At 47.8% G+C, this 17,388-nt stretch overlaps 1 long non-coding RNA gene and 1 pseudogene across 1 annotated transcript; one reads left to right on the plus strand and one right to left on the minus strand.

Moving 5' to 3' along the window:
• Positions 1–2,328: 2,328 nt before the first annotated feature.
• LOC119874728 lies at positions 2,329–2,556 on the minus strand (annotated as a pseudogene).
• A 2,300-nt stretch (positions 2,557–4,856) lies between these two features.
• Positions 4,857–14,585, plus strand: LOC119874668. Its single transcript, XR_005371654.1, has 2 exons — positions 4,857–9,333; positions 14,206–14,585. It is a non-coding gene; the product is annotated as an uncharacterized LOC119874668 (long non-coding RNA).
• Positions 14,586–17,388: the final 2,803 nt, after the last annotated feature.

Raw genomic sequence — 17,388 nt, forward strand, 5'->3', positions numbered from 1 at the left:
GGAAGGGTTGAGGGGGTAAGGAAGGGTCTCTAACTTCCACGTGCCCTGCGCATGTGACAGGTGCGGGCCATCTGTTGGGTCATCTCGGCCATCCGATGGGCCCCAGTGACACTCTGGGTCTGGCTTCTCCTACTGCTCCGTCACCTTACTCTCTTTCTAAATCTCTCTTTCCCCCCCCTCTCTTATCTGCCCTCCCCACCACTTGCCCCCTGCTCTAAGATGCATAGAAACAAAAGGACTATAGAAGGAAGAAATCAGTAAAGATACTTAAAGATAAAAAATATATCAGATTTTTATGTGGCTGCACATTATGAGTCACGAGCCCTGTTAGCAAGGACTGTGTAATTTTGATGTCACGTTTGTAAATACGTCTAGGGGCTAATAAGCCAGTAGTGCATCTCATTTATTTCATGTTGGTACCATCTTACATTCTATTCCATTGGTTATATTGAATTTTATCGGGGGGGGGGTATTCTTTTCCCTGTTGGGAGGAGGTTAATGGAAAGATCCTTGCTGAGAAGGAAGCACCTCTACCGACAGCCTGTGGTTGGGTGCTTGATGTGGCGGTGGTGATCCTCGCCGTGCGGGTATCTGGGGCTTCCATGTACAGAGCGGTTGCTGAACTTGATTTTCTGGGACTGGCGTGTAGGCAATCATGTCTTAGTTTCTGGTATCGCTACAGGAGTGGTGGGATCTTCCTGTCCAGAGGATTTTGCAGAAGCCAGTGTTCCAGTTAATAGAGGTTTGCTTTGAACTGTTGCCTTTGGGAGCAGCATTCCAGAAGGAAGGAGTTTTGAGCAGTCGTCTGCCTTGCAGGCATTACTAGATAATTGTGGCAAAGGGAGACTCTATCTGAGAGCAGTGTTGCTACCTGTCACGGCTAATAAATGACAATAAGGAAACCATCTTTCACTGAACTGTTGGCAGGAGAACTACATTTAAAAGGCAAAATTTGTGAGTGAAATGATAGGAACTCCATTTCCCTGACACATTTTATGCGTTTCTTCTTTTTGTTTTTTTTTTTGTTTTATTTTGTTTTTACAAATCTGTCCTTAAAGACTCCCGAAGCCCAACTAGACCCATGTATTAGCCATCTTTCATCTCTTCCTAAATTACAAATGAAGAAAATAAAAACTGAAAGGAGCTTGAATAAAAACGTAGGCTTGTACGACCAGTGATCTAAACTTCCCGTGGGCCAGGCGTAATTTCAGATCTTCCAACATCCTTATCCACCTGCCGATGAAAAATATTTAGGTCCAAGAATAGATGGTTGCAGAAGGGCCCAAGGATGCAGAGGAGGTAGTTCTATTTGTGACACTGGTAAGAAGGTTTAATACTCAGTTGTTTCTGTTTTTGAAGTAGGCCACTTAAAAAATGGCAGTTTCGGCAAGTCATTAGCCAGGAGACCTTGCCTAAGACTCGGTGGGAGGACCAGAGCTCAAGGGGCCAGCGTCCCCTGATGAGTATAGAATTACAGGCCACCGTTCGTGGGGGCAGGCAAAAGATCCCCAGGCCCAGGGCATTTGGGATCCAGGATCACATTTACAGGAAAAACCTTGTCACGTTTAGACCAACTGATGGGTTCCCATGAATTCTGAAAAGACCTAGAGCTAGCCCAATTTCCCCTTTGTAACTGTTGGAGGGATCTCAAGCCATTTCACCGTGAGAGTATATGCATCTCCAAATAATTATTGAATGTCTGCTGTGCATCAGGTGGATTCTCTGTTGCTTCCTAGTTTTCAGCTAGAGGTGACCTAGATGGCTAGGTAATAGAATTGTTCTTTTGTAAAGCTCAGTTTTGCCAACTTTTTATTTTTTATTTTTTTGGTCTGATAATTGGATTTGTCATTACTTTCTGACTTACCAAAATGGCTCCTCTAGAAGAAAAAAGTATGCGTTTTAAGAAATAAAGTAGTTCTACACCCTGATCCACTACAGACTATTTTGAGTAGAAATTAAGAGTTGATAAAAGGAGTAAATCCTTAAGCAGTGATTGAAAAAAAAAAATCTATCTCCTAAAGAGTTTTCTTATCAATGTGTCCTTAATTACCACTGGCCCTTGTTACCAGATGGCAACTTCCACATTGAAATAATTATCATAATGAGCCTCAGGATTGACATTTTCTACACCTTGTCCCCAATATACACAATCTGAAGAATATAGAAATATTTTTATTTTTTTCATGTAATGATGAGAAACACAAAATGCTGACTTGACATACATTCATACAAAATTTTTTTCTCTCTCGTTTAGCTCAAATTATTGGTGAATCCAAAGGAACTGCTATAATGACTTTATGGAGCATACTAGATTAGTATTGCCAAAGTTTATTCCAACCCATTTCTTCTTTTATACTCTGAGACATCTTCATTATGTTGTTTGATGAGATGGATCCACAAGAAGACAGAGGTACCCAAGGTCAGTCCAACTTCCAGCCGGTCAGGTTTGTCATGTGGTGACTCTCAAATACAGAACATTGACCTTATTGAGGAGCCACTCAGGACCCTGACAGGCCGCAGCCCCAACAGGTGCATAGTGCGGACGGATGGAGCCATCATGCCGAGCTGGCTCTGCCTACCTCTTTGCTAAGCTTAATAAAACACTGTCCGTGTGCTGGTGCCCTGCAGAGGCCACCTGCACTTTCTCTGGGATTGAATTGTCTACTTTTAGTGTCCACATCCTCTGTGTAAAGGCTAGTGGGGAACAGGCAGGGGGCGGAGGTGAATGTCTGCAGGTGTCCATTTCCAAGGTCAGAAATTTTAAGAGATTTTAAAGGCCCTTCATTAAATTGAGTTCAATATTTCCAAAGAAAATTGGGAGAGGGGTTCTCTGTACCACTTGCTCACCACTCAGTTGAATTCCTAGGTGGAGCCGATGGGGCTTATGGGTCTAGAGCCTGGGAAAGGTGCTGCCCTTGCTTGTGGTGGCCAACTGCCAAGTCTCTTCTCTCTCACTCTGTGCCCCTTGAGCCCCAGTCTGTACCTTTGCTTGCTGCTGTTCTCTCTTTCCACTTTTAAATAGACTTCTTAATGTATAATGCACATAAAAGTTACCATCTTCACCATTTTAAAGTGTACAGTTCACTGTTTTAAGTACATTCGTGTCTGGCAACAAACACCACCCTCCATCTGCAGAACTCTTTTCCTTTTGCAACACTGAAGTTCTGTCCCCATTAACCAGCTAACCCCATTCCTCCCTCCTCTCAGCCCCTGGCAACCATCATTCTACTCTCTGTCTTTGTGAATTCAACTCCCTTAGGTATGTCATCAAAGTGGAGTCATACAGAATTTTTTCTTTGTGACTGGCTTATTTCCTTTAGCCAATAATGCCTTCAGCATTTGTCCATGTTGTAGTGTGTGTCAGAACCTTCCTTTTGAAGGCTGAATAATATTCCACCATACACCATATTTTGTGCATTCATTTGTTGGACATTTGTATTGTTTCTGGCTTTTGGCCAAATTTTCTTTTGAATGTCCCAGTATTTCTTTACAACCAGGCACCATCCACCTGGGTCCCTGAATGCCTCCCTTCCTAGACTAGTCACCTAAACATCCTGGAAGAGTGTATTTATATTTATATATATGTATATGTCTCTGTCTCTCTCTCTCTATATATATATACATTTTTTAAAAAGTCTTTCTAAGAGGCTCATAATGTGCCTCCTTTACCCACCCACAGCCTCCTCTACGTCTCTCACATTGAGCTGCAATCCTGCCTTCTCAGTAAAGTCTCCCCAGGCCTTTCTCAGCTCAAAACGACCTTTTTCTTTGAAATCCTGCAGCAGTTATTGTCAGCAACAATCTTTTTGGCAATGAATCGTGCACTGTTTTATGACATCTCTTCTACTGTCTAGAACTGTTATTGAAACACTTCATTTAACTTTTCAAGTTGCTCTCTTCCTGCTCCAACTAGATGAGTAACTCCACAAGAGCAGGTGTTGTGTCTTGTGTACCTTTGTGCCCCACCGCTTCCCATCCCACCTGCGTGTTTGCACCGCACCTCACAGAGTTATGTGATACGCATGCTTAATATTTCTTTTTCAAAGTCATGAGCCTGATTGCACTTTAATTCAGTGAAGTAGCTGATCAGGAGCCAACTTCCTAAATTATTTTTTTCTGTACTGATTTCCTCGTGAAGGTCTTGGGGAAAAAAAAATAGTCAAAGAGAGCGTAAGAAATCCTCCTGTTAGCATCCAGGGTTAATGGGCACATTTATCTTTCGAGAGAGAACGGAGATTACTATTTAAATGTCTTATTTTTAACTTCAGTGTCTCAGATAAAGCATTCTTACATATGGTTTTGAATTAGGGACTTGGCCATAATACACACTCCGGGCGGAACACCCAGAGATGATGTTTCCACTTAGACCCATCTGATTACAGGATGTCTTGGCCTTTTTGAGATCTTCCATCACTACAGAACGCCCGCTGCTGCACGGGTTATTTTCGAACTTTTGTTAATGAAAACTGTTACATCTTTGGTATCGTTAATAGTGCCATTTGGCCCACGTTTCTCATGGGTCTGTTGCTCTGGGACTTCACTTCTCTGCACAGCGGCGTGCGGCACGGCCGCCCCCCACGGCCTCCGGATCAGCAGGTGTCAGCCGCGCCCGCGCTCTCCACCCCTGACCCCCGGCGGCCCAGCCCCTAGGTCATCCTCTCGCGTCCGAAGAGATCCAGACGTAAGCGTACGGGGACCTTGGCTAGCTGCTCAGTGAGGTCAGCAAGGGCTAGGCTTTTTTAAATTTTTATTTTATTTTTTAAAAGATTTTATTTATTTATGAGAAGGAGAGAGAGAGAGAGGCAGAGACACAGGCAGAGGGAGAAGCAGGCTCCGTGCCGGGAGCCCCACATGGGACTTGCTACTCTTAAAAATTATCAGGCAAGATTAAAAAAAAAAAACAAAAACTATTGGGCAAGATAAATAAGTACTAAGGATATAATGTGTAGCCTAATGACCACAGGTAACACTGCTGTATGATATATAGGAAAGTTGCAAAGAAAGTAAATTTTAAGAGTTCTTATCAGAAGGGAAGAAAATAAAAATATTCCTTGTTTTTAAAAGAAATTTACTCCAAAGCACTTCTATCTATGTAGGTTATAGCTATCAATATGTACCACGTTAGAGATTCAAACACATTTTTTTTAATGTTTCAATTCATTTCAAGTAACAGTAATAAACCCTTTACATGTTAACATAAATATGTCTTTGAAAAATAACCATTTTCCGAAACAATGAAAGATATTTAATGAGAATGTTAAATTGTAAGCATTGTCTTACAACTCTTTTTAAATAAGTTTTAACAGAAAATAGATTCTCGTTTCTGAGTACTTGTTGTCTGGGGGATATTTTAGCTGAAGTATGTGAAGAACATCTGGCTACTTGCAGCTATATAGCTGGGAAAGGGAGGAGTATTTTAATAGCCTTTTCAGAAAATTGTAAATATTCTTGGATACCACACCATGACTTGATAAATGGTACTTTCTTTAAGATGAGTTGCTATGTGAAATCCGAAACCGCATCAGTGAACATTTCCTATTATCTTACAGTAAAATCCAGTGGTTTACTTTTGACGTTGAATTGATATTTTACCCTTGCGTGATACAACATTGGTCATTTGGAGAATGCCGGTTCACTGTGCTACATAGCTCTTCCAAGTGCTGACCGCATTTCATTATACAGTATCCCCAAATCACATTTCTATAAATATCACAGCAGATCTCATTAGAAAAGTCCTTTAAGCATTGGGGAACTGTCAACCTCACCGTGGCAAGTTTTCTAAGACTCTTTTATCTTGAAAGCTTGAGTTTTATCAGTTCATTTTCCTTGAAGTGATAGGCTTACTTTGTTCATTTTCAAGAAAAGGTTTGCCATGTACCCAAACCTGAGTAACCACAGTCTCTTAGTCTTTCTTTCTGGTGAACATGTTTCATGAGCCAAGAAGCTAGTTTGGGTTGCAACTCAAACAACTGAGCAAGTGCTCTTTCTGGAGTACTTGGGTATGCACTATGGGCGCTTTGTGTCTGTTCCCCCATCTCATCCAGGGAATGTTAGAACGACTCAAGGGTTAAGATTTAATACAATTAAGATTTAATACAAGCCTTTTTCAGGCTTCACCAAGGACATTTTTAAGTGAAATGGGTCTGTTTTCTTCTCTTTTGCCCCCAGTGTGTAGTGGTAAATGGTACTAGCACAAGTTGGTGCTCCACCTTGATTCAGCAACACTTTACCCACCACTTGCTTTGTCATCCATGCAAATATCAACACAATGAAAAGGGCAAATCACATTTCATTTCAGTAGTTTAATGAAAGTAGTTTTGACCATGTGGAATCCCTGAAAGAGCCTGAGGGACCATGCTTTGAGAACCACTGCCCTCGACAAGTGTGGTGCCAGCCTGACGGGCACTTGGAGCTGTCTGTTCACTGTCGGCTCTGCCCCTTTGTATTTATGTGCTTCGTGGCCTGGTGATGTGGCCTGAGATTTTTTTTAAAGGGTTTATCATTCCCCCTTCACCTGTAATTTTATCTCCCCTAATATCATAGTGAGTGTGCAAGGTATGATGAATGTCTTCACTTTAAGAAAAAAGAGACCAAACCTATATATATGTACGTCTATATATAGATATAGATACATACAGGCTAGCTTGGCTTGCTGCAGATGAACAAATGAAACAGTCCGTTATGGTTTCGCAAATTAGAATATCACAGACTCTCTTCTTATTTAATGCCCCTGTGTTAAAATGTTAATAAAAGACAGTGAATGAATCAAGTAACCGCGTTATATTTTAAGAGGATGGAGTGTTCAGCGGTGGCACATCAGCCACCCAGGCAGGCTGTTGGCAAGACGGGCTCTGAGTTCTAATGAAAACTCGGTCCGCCTGGTGGGGCCTTCTTTCCTACTTCCTTTTCACTGAGTTGTTCTTTCTAACTGCAGATGAGGCTGATTGGCCATCTTCATAGTAGAGTTGGAGCTTTTAATTATCTCTGGCAGCCCGAGAAGAGGCGATAAGCAACACAGCCATCAACACTTGAACAACACGTGTCGGCGCTGATTAGCGCGGCTGGTTAGAGCGAGGACTAATGAGGCCGAGGTCACGGACGCGGCCCGGCAGCCCAGGTAGCCCTGCCACCCTGCAAACTGCAGTCCCCGCCCAGGCAGCTGCCTCGCAGATGCTCATGGCCTTCTGGAAGGGGGCCAGGGAGCCACCAGCCAGCAGTCAGCACGGACTCCTTTTGTTTAAAAACCAAGCAAAATAAAAAACAGGTTCTCTAATGTACCACCCCCTGTGATCCCTCTCTAGGAATATCAGACTTAATTATTCAAATTTAATTTGTTAGCCATTTGGTGGTTAATTTTTAAAAAACCTAATGATTTATTAGCATTTTTATAACAAGCAACATTTAATATCTATTAATGAGAGTTCAAATGGATCAACTATTTAATTTCTTAATGAAATGAATCAGAAAAGTATTACTTGGAAGAAACTCCACACTGAGCGTGTTCTCAGCATGTTTTGTGACCTCGATTCCTTCGTACTATTGGAGGAGTCAGAAACGGAGGGGAGCAGGGAGCGGATTCAGGGTCCCCACCTGACCTCCCCCAGGGGAAAGCACTGGCTTCTGAGAGGGAAGCAGGGGCTGGGGAAGGGCATGGTGCAGATCCCACAGTCCAATGCCCAGGTCTCCGTGTCGGATCACCTCCCTGTACCACATCCCCGGGATGCTGACCGTGCGTGGCAGGCTGGCCCCACGTCACACCCAGGGCAGGTGGAAGGTCCAGTCTGCCTTCCAGCAAAGTGCCGTGCAGAAGTACACATGCGCACGAATCCAGCCCTGTGCTGCCTGGCATATTTTGATGGAGCCACTACTAATATAGTTTTTAAGCTTTTATTTATTTATTCATGAGAGACACAGAGAGAGGCAAAGGGAGAAGCAGGCTCCCTGCAGGGAGCCCGATGCGGGACTCGATCCCAGGACCCTGGGGTCACACCCTGGGCCGAAGGCAGGTGCTAAACTGAGCCACCCAGGTGTCCTGGGCTCTTTATCAAACCCAGGGGCACCCTGATTTCAGAGCAGCTGGGGCCTTCTCACTGGGTGCTAGAGGAGTGGCTACAGGAAGGACTGGCTGTGGGGTGGGCCTCCCCCAGCACGGGACACTCGGGTTAAGCTGGTCCCCTGCGGTGTAGGTAGGGGGGTGCAGGGCGCCCAGGCCAAGCAGGTGGAAGCCTGGGCTCCCCGGGTTTGCAGCCTGGATGTGGGTCTCGAGGCCAGAGCAGATGAGAAGCGTGGGAGCCCAGTTTAATTGAGGAAAGGATTAGTTGTTTCAGCCCCAGTGGCGGTGCCGGCAAACTGGGTGCTTCGGGCCCTCAAGGTGCTGCGGCCAGTTAGGGAGTCAGCTGGAACCTCGGGCGCAGGCAGCCCCGTTCCCTGCCATCCGATGTACTGCCAACTTGCTTTAGAGCCATCACTCGGCTCAACTGGGGTGATGTTTCCATTTAGAGCCCTGCTCAGTCAGGACTCTGAAGAGGCTCATTGTCTAGGAGTGGGCGTCCTGCCTGTCCTCTCTTGGACACCACGGTGACACCACTCACCGGCCAAGTGAGTTGTTAGTCCCTGGACTAGGGTTGGCAGGGTTCCACTGTCTCAGGAATGGCAGCAGGGTTTGTACGGAAGATCCTGGGCTCTTAAAATGCAAGCTCGGCGCCTCCACATCAGGAGCCCAGGTGCTGTTTGCGAGTCGCATTGGTGGGTGGGCAGCATGGTGCAGCTGACCCCGGAGAATGTTAGAGCCCCCGGAGGATGTTAGAGACCCTGGAGAATATTAGAGTTTACAGCCAGCTGGTCTTGTGGTTTTTCTCTGTGGATGAGGGGTGTGCAGTTAAGGGGCTTACCCAGGCTTCCACAGCCTGAGAGGTAGAATCGGGACCAGAACACAGGCGTCCCGCCTTGGAGGCCAGTGCCCCGACGGGGTCACAGGGCTAAGTACCGTGGGGTGAAGCTGGGTCTGCAGCTCAAGCGGGCATGAGGGCACCACACTGTGGCTTTCCACCACGGGGGAGATCCAGCCTCCTCTCTACCCTCCTGTTCTGGATGCTCCAACCTTGCTGTTTCATTTCTTTTTCTTTTCTATTTTTTAAAAGATGTTATTTAATTGAGACTGAGAGAGTAAGCGAGAGCACACCGTGGTGGAGAAGGAGAGGCAGAGGGAGAGGGAGAAGCAGAACCCTGCTGTGGGGCTTCATCCCAGGACCCCGGGGTCATGACCTGAGCCAAAGGCACCGACTGAGCCACCAGGTCTCCCAGCTGCTTTGTTTCTTGAGCACTTTTTCTCAGGTAGGTCAAGGCTACTGCACTTAATATTTCTCCTTCCTGGACGGGAGCTCCCTCCCTGGCCCTTCCCATCTCCACACTTCTCTAGATCCTCCTCCTCCGAGATGCCTACCTTGACTCCCTGCCCTCCCAGCAGCCCCTGGGCCCCGGTCTCTATTAGGACACCCAGTTGCCTTCCACCGTCACTATTCTGTTTATGTTTTTGTTTTCTCCTTGTCTCCCCCCAAGATGGGAGCCAAGTCTCTCTTATGCTCTGTTGACTCCCTAGTGCCAAGAACAGGCACTAGGTGCCTGGGTGGGGAGCAGTTCTGAATAGGTATTATATGACTAATGGAGTGAAGGGATGAACTTGCCTCTGGAAGTCTTGGTCAGACCCGCTCTCTGTAATTCAGGCAGACTCTCTTTTCCACCTGTAAGGGCTGAGGGGAGAAACCACAGTGGGAGGGGTGGTGTAAATGGATTCTGCTTGTCACATACAATGTGTTTCCCAGAGAGGCATTTGTGATTCCACCCTCGGTGGCTGCTTGGCGTCCGCTTGGCATCGTGCAGCTCCTGGGAGTACCGTCCTATGGTTTCTCTATGAAGGATGCCCCTGCCGTGTTCCTCAGAGGCTTTCTTATCTTAGAGCAGGGCTGATTGTGGTCAGGCCAGTTACAGCAGAGCCAGACTGACGTTCTGGACCCTGGCCTGTGATCCTGTCCTGGAGTGGGACAGCTGGGGGTGGTAGGTGGTGGGGGGGACAGGTCAGCTACAGCTTTGGAGACAGGGCCAGCCCCAGAGTCAGAATCAGGTAGTAAGTGAGGGCTCCCAGTCATTGGGTTTCAGTAATGATGGATGGGAAGGAGAGCCATGGTAACATGATCGCCAGGACTGAGAGTGGGCAGGGTAAACCCCCAACTTGTTGGGGCCCAGAGCTGGGTCTGGTCCCAAGGTAGCAGGGTAGAGACACCTGCCAGGGTGTCATGGAGCTGCCGCTCAGGGGAAAGAAACCAGCAGGGCTTGGACTCGGGACCCAGGAAGTCCCAGGAAGGCACGGAGAGAGCTGACCACGACTGAGAACTATACAGAGAAAACAAAACAAAACAAAAAACAGATCATCTAGTAACTTAAATACAATCATTTCCCACTTAACGAACATTTATTTCCTTGTATTGTTTTGGAACAGTGTGTCAGAAGAATACATACCCCCTCTTTTTTTTGCAATTAAAAATCTTTTGCACAATGACACAGAAGAAAGGTTTTGTAAGTCAGCCCTCTGCTCCAGTCTCCCGGTGTGTGGCCTCTCAGGCAGAACTAGAGTTCACTGCGTCCTATCAATGCTCCCTCCCTTCCTTCGGATTTGAGCAAGGACACATGAGGCCAAACATATCAGAGACTCTCAGTGGCAAGTCTCATGAAAATTGGTCCAAAGTGATTTTAAATTTGCCTGGTGTCAGGGCTTCAGGGGGAGGGAGGCATGAATATATGGAGCACGGCTGATTTTCAGGGCCGCGAAACTATTCCGTGGCATAATGTGGGACACATGTCATTATACATACGTCACAACACATGGCACGTACAACACAGAGTGAACCCTGACGCAACCTCTAGGCTTCAGTTCATACTAACGTATCAGTATTCGATCATCAGTTGTAACAGATGCACCACACTAATGCAAGATGTTAATAATAGAATTTCTGGGGGTGTGGGGTAGAAAACTCAGGGGAGAATGTGGGAACTTCCTGTAAACTTAAAACTGCTCTAAAAACTAAAGTCTGCTAATTAAAAGAAAAGAAAAGAAAAGAAAAATCTGAAAAAAAAAAAAATGTGGCTGGTGCCACAGTGAGCAATTTGAGCCAGAAGCTGCTCAGAAAAGTTCAGAGGGGTGGGAGAGAAACCCACATGCTCCTCACTTTGCTACTTTTTATTGTTAGGGAGGACACAGGTTTAGATGAAGTTTGCTCAGGTGAGAAAGCCTCCATGTTTTTGCAGGATGGCAGTCATCATGAGTTATGACTCTTCTAAGGGGGATAAGGTTTACAAATTTCTGAAAAGAAATCCCCAAATCACCAAAATAAATATCAGGGTCACCAGAAATTCTATTTTCTTTTTGTCTGTTGGGATCCGTTTGTCCCTGGGTATGAAATAGATAAAAGTTAGACAAGTCTAACCTTTCTAGTATATTTAGAAGAGGATCTTGCAGTTGAGATCATTTGAGGAAAATCTTGGGAGAGGAAAGCCTAGTGCTTGGTGAAATTCAGCAGAAGGACTTGGTGGTGAAACAAGCTAAGGGTGGTGGGTAGTTTTGAGGCTGAGAAAGAAATGGAAAAAAAAAAAGAGGTATTCTTGAAGGCCAGAAGGAGAGCAAAATGAAGACATTTGGAGGGAGAGGAGTCTTGGAAAGTAAGAAGCCAGGACAACGCTGATCAGAGTGTAGGGAGCTAGGTGTCAAGGACAGGAAATCTTAGGAGAAGAGAGTGGCCAATTTTTTAGGAGGAGCTGGATGGGGCAGATGGACCCACCTGGGTGCTGCTGTAATGTCTGATGTGTGTCCTCGATACAGGAGAGCCATGTGCAATGGCCAAGAAATGGAATCCACCCAAGAGGCCATCTACAAATAAACAAAGTGTAAAATATTCTGCATATATACATACATATATAGTGGAATATTATTCAGCCCTAAAAAAGGAAGGCTATCCTGATGCACGTTACAATGTGGATGAACCTCGGGAGTATTTGGCTAAGTGAAGCAAGCCAGTCACCAGGAGACACACACCGTATGATTGCCCTTATACAAGGTCTCTTAAAATCCATAGCGACAGGAAGTAGAAAGTGGTTACCAGGGACTGCGGGGGGTGGGGGGAGAATCAGGAGCTGTTAAATAGAGAATTTCGGTTTTCCAAGATGAAAAGGTTCTGGAGATGGGAGTCAGGGTTGTGAGCGTACCACTGACCTACATGCTCGGAAATGATTAAGATGATAAAGTATGTTATGTGTGTTTTATCACAATAAAGAACAAAAACAAAACCAGCCACCCTCCTCCATGTGTGGTCACCGGGGCCACAGAGAGGGTGAAATGTCTCCCCAGTTTGGGTGAAGTTCTGAGCTGCCCGCTCCCCCATTTATCACCCTGCCTCCCCCCAGCCTGGCTCTGTCTTTCTCATCAATCACTCACTCCCGGGACACCCCTGCCCCCAACTCAGGAATTCAGAGAAGCACACGTTCAGCATCTTGCTTCACGCCTGGTTCCTCCAGAGGCCACTGCTCTGAGTGCCTCGGACTGTGTCAGCCGCACCTCTCCTGCTTCACGCAGCTTCCTAGGCCCCGAGGTGCAGGCACCTGCTGTGAACCCCCCTCCTCCACCACCCCCACCCCGGGGCCTTCCGCCCAGGGCTTGGCCAGATGTCTCGCTCTCGGGGCGAACCTACAATCGTAGCGTGGCCGTGCACGGAACCCGGGCGGCTCGGGACCCCACGTTCCAGAGAATTCCAGGCAGAGCAGCATTTCTATTATCACTTAGTAATTGGAGTTTTGCAGGCTCAGAATTACTGCTAATGGAAGGCAAATGGGCTAAGAATCAAGAAATAAGCACTTGAACAGCCAGCGCCACTCAGTAAAGCGAAGAGGCTATTATGCCACTTTATGTGGATAGAGATCATCATTTGTCGAAAGACTTGCAGAAACCTCACCAGCCTGTAGAGGTGACACCCCACCCGACCTTTTTTTTTTTTTCAAGATTTTATTTATTTATTCATGAGAGACACAGAGAGAGAGAGGCAGAGACACAGGCAGAGGAAGAAGCAGGCTCCATGCAGGGAGCCCGACGTGGGACTCGATCCCGGGACTCCAGGATCACGCCCTGGGCCGAGGGCAGGCACCAAACCGCTGCGCCACCCGGGCATTCCAGCTGAGCCACCAGGCGTCCCCCACCCGGCCCTCCCTGGCAGGAGCACCAAGTGGCTGCCCAGTAGGAAACCCCGTCCCTAACACGATTGCTGCCCCCAGGTCCGGGCTCTCCTCCTTGGCAGGAGGTTTAGAGACGGAGATTTCATTTTGCCTTTGCTTTCTCTCTGGCACCCAAAGTGCAGAGAAGCTCCCAGAACCCAAAGCACTTCCACATGCCCGCCGCTCCCCCCCCCCCCCGCCCCGCCCCCGACTTGCTCAGCCTTGTCGCCGGCCACGGCCCAGAGATCAGGCGGTGACAGGCCCGGGATGGGGCTGCTGTGGGCCAGAAGCCCAGGACGGTGGCTCTCCACTCAAGGAGAGCCAAGTGGCTGGAAAGAGTGACGGTTCCCGGGGTTTGCTGACCCCCGGTCCCCAAGCTACTCTTGACCTTTCTCCTCGGTGGGGGAGTGCCAGCAGTCATACATTTACATGAGGGGCCCTGTCTCGGAAGATCACGCGCCCCCCTTCCCGGTGGCTAAAAGGCAATTTAATATGCAGGAGCTCTGCTCGAACAGCATTAGGTTATGACATGAGGAAATGGAAAAAAGCCCTTCAGGTGTCCTCGGGAGAGAGTGTACCAAGGCCAAGGTGGCCAAGGACAGAGGGGCGGGCCGCGGTCCCTGGGCTCGGCGACGGTGGGGAGAAACTGAGCCAGCTTCGCTGTTTGCAAAAGCCTGTCGAGACTCCCACGAGCTCTCGTGTCCAAGCTGGTGTGAGGGCTGGTGGATGGATGCTGGGGGCATCGGCAGGCGGCCTCGGGGAGGGGACAGAGGGAGCGCCGCCTCTGCCACCTGGCCCCTCGCAGAGCGGCCTCCGCTCACGGGCGACTCCCTCACTTAGCCATTAAATGTCACCAGCCCGTTCGCACTGGGGAGAGAATCTACATCGAGCAGTAAAAAAAGTGATGGAATGGAAGAAGTTGTGAAATGACATTTTTTTTTTTTCCTCCAGCAGGTTTGTCCTATCTCCTGCATGGAGGAAAATTGCTTTCTGTAAATCTTGGTCCAACAGAACAAAACACCTATATCTTTCGAGTTGGGGAGACAGCCATTCTCATCGGCATAATGAAGGTATTGTAAGCTGTGACTTTTACGAAGTCTGAGGGAAACCAATCTGCAATCTTGACAGATATGATCTTTCCGGGATGCACTGTTCGTTTACGGTGGCGAGAGACCTCAATTAATTTATGAGTGAGGACAGCAGGATGTGACCCCTTGTGTGTAGTCTAGGTGGAGCTGTCCCTGTCTGAATTTATGTTCTGGTAATTTAAAAAGATTTATATTAAGCTTTTCTTTCATTTTGAGAGTAGATTAAAATTCTAATGGAAACCATTTGTATGCATTTGTTGAATTGAATAGTATTTATGGCTGTGTTAAAAAAAATGCTGCAAAATTCTGCCGATAATAAAGTCAGTGAAGCAGGAATAAGTGTAAAAACAGGAAGGAAAGACTCAGTAGAAACCATACTGTATTATACAAGTGTAATGAGGGAGAGAAGCCGAGCAGAACGGGGCCGGGATTAGGCCCCCGAATGGGATAGTTTTCCTTATTTAGTGCAAGGTTTTTATAGTCCTTTTATGACTTAAAACCAAATTCAAATTTCGAAATAAGCCAGATCGGTCCTCGTGGATGCCATGGCCATTTGACCTTTCCCATCGTTCTTGAGCCCCAGCCAGTGTCCGCTACCCGTGGGCAGGAAAGAAAAAAATCTCAGCAGTATCGCAGAAAAGATGCTGATCCCAGGCAAAGACGACGTGTCACGCGGGAGGCCAGAGGGGAGCAAGTCAGGCACACATCTGAGCACAGGTGCAGGTGGAGAGGGGGCCCTGGCACGAGCTGGGCAGGACCAGGGACGTCCTAGTGCGAGGACCTGTCACTGTCCCCCAGCCCCACACGATTCATTGCCGTGGCCACTTGACCAGAGCCTGGACTGGAGAGTCGCTGAGGTCACGTCCACTGCTAAGGGCAAGGCGTGCGGGCCTCGGCTCTGTCGGTGGCCTTCCGCCGGCCGCCGGGGCAGGAGTGCCAATGACACTGTGATCCTGGCATCCTCTCCCGAAGAGCACGGCGTCCCCGCAAAGGCAGCCGGAGGGGGCTCTCCAGGAGGCACCAGGAGCCCCTCACCTGCGGGAAGGGCAGAGAAACCCGGCCTCCTGCCGACATCCAACACCAAGCAGGAGGGTTACAGCGCTAAGGGAGGGGGAAAGGGAAATTTCCTGAGAGCCCGCGCCGCCCTCTTCCCGGCTCGTTTATTGTCCCAGTGGTAAGCGCGTCCCTGCCCGCGCTGCACGATGTCATAAAGTGCCTTCCGATGCATTAGGACAGAATTGTGCACTAGCAGATTTTACAGATGCAAAGCGGTGTTGCTGTCAACGGAAGCCTGCATGGAGAATCAGGAGTGTCTTTAGAAAGTCCTGACTTGGGACGCCTAAGTGGCTCAGTCGTTGAGCGTCTGCGTCTGGCTCAGGTCATAATCCTGGGGTCCTGGGATCGAGTCCCGCATCGGGCTCCTTGCAGAGAGCCTGCTTCTCCCTCTGCCTCTGCCTCTGCCTCTCTCTGTGTCTCTCATGAATAAGTAAATAGTCTTTAAAAAAAAAAAAAGAAAGAAAAGAAAGTCCTGACTTTTCTCAAAATGACACCAAAGCTGGAAATGTGGGAGTTCTGGCCTACATGCTTTGGGAGGCAAAGAGCATCCCCGTGCTGCCCAGAGCACAGGCCCTCCCGGCCGCCCGAGTCTCATCAGCCCCGGAGCCTGGCCCTGGTGCCCTGTTTAGTGTGTGTCCTGTTCATGAGGCCAGGAATTGGGTCTCTCTGGTCACCTGTGCAGCCTCGGCATCTAGCACGGTTCCCGGCACACAGGCGGTGCTCAATACAGACTTGTTGGGCTAAACAAATATGTTCTAGGCCCCGTGGCAGATAGAACATGAGACAAGGCTCACAAGCCAGAGGCTTAGGCCAGGGCGGGAAGTGCCTGCACTCAGCTTAGATCCTCAACTTAAGTTCAAGTGACTGGTCACAAGTTTTCAAAATGTACTTTTCTGTTAGCTGCTCTCCACCTCAAATATTACTGCACAGCTTTATATAATTTAACAGAATTCCTTCAAGTTGGGATGCCTGGGTGGCTCAGTGTGGAGCATCTGCCTCAGGCTCAGCCAGTGATCCCAGAGTCCTGGGATCGAGTCCCGCGTCAGGCTCCCCACAGGGAGCCTGCTTCTCCCTCTGCCTGTGTCTCTGCCTTTCTCTGTGTCTCTCATGAATAAATAAATAAAATCTTAAAAAAAAAAAAAAAAAAGGAACCCCTTCAAGCCAATCGCCGGAAGTTTTACATACTTCATCCTCATTGGATTCCCAAATTAGTCCTCGAAGGCAGGTGACATCGTCATCTCATCCACAGATGAGAAGAGAGCTGAGGGGAAGTGTAATAACTTGCGCAGTGCCGTGGACTGCTAAGGAGGGGAGGCAAAATCGGGGTTCACAATTGACTGTAAGCCTGGTTCTCTCTCATTTCTTCACCTGCTTCACAACTACTTACTGAACACCTGTGCCTGGCACAGTGCTCAATGGAGTGAGGGTCACAGTGCACTGACTCTGCCCCAGAGAAGCTCATAAACTCTTAGGGAAAGCCCACTTGTACGCAGAAATGATCCCCCAGGATGCCATGTGTTATCATAGTGAGACATGGAAACACTGTTGGCCACACTCACCCACAGGGGAAGTGGTCGATGGAGTCAGGGTTTTTAGAAGAAGGATCCTTGAACTAATTCTCAGAAAATGAATGGCTTTAGCCAGGACAACCACAGGAATGCCAAGGGCAGTAGGGTCTTCACTCAAATATCATCTTATCAGTGAGGCTGTGCCCGACACCACCCTATAAAGAGCAAACTCACTACCTTTTGTCCACAGCACTTTCAGCCTTTTATTTAGCTATTTTTAAAGATTTTATTTATTTATTTGACAGAGAGAGAGAGAGAGCACAAGCAGGGGGGTGGCAGGCAGGGAGAGAAGCAGGCTCCCCACCAAGCAGAGAGCCCAACACAGGGCTCAATCCCAGGACCCCGAGATCATGACCTGAGCTCAAGGCAGATACTTAACTTCCTGAGCCACCCAGGGGCCCCTCAGCCTTTTATTTTATTTT

The sequence above is a fragment of the Canis lupus genome, chromosome 16 (genome assembly GCF_011100685.1).
Source record: "Canis lupus familiaris isolate Mischka breed German Shepherd chromosome 16, alternate assembly UU_Cfam_GSD_1.0, whole genome shotgun sequence".
In the NCBI taxonomy this organism is placed as follows: Eukaryota; Metazoa; Chordata; class Mammalia; order Carnivora; family Canidae; genus Canis; species Canis lupus.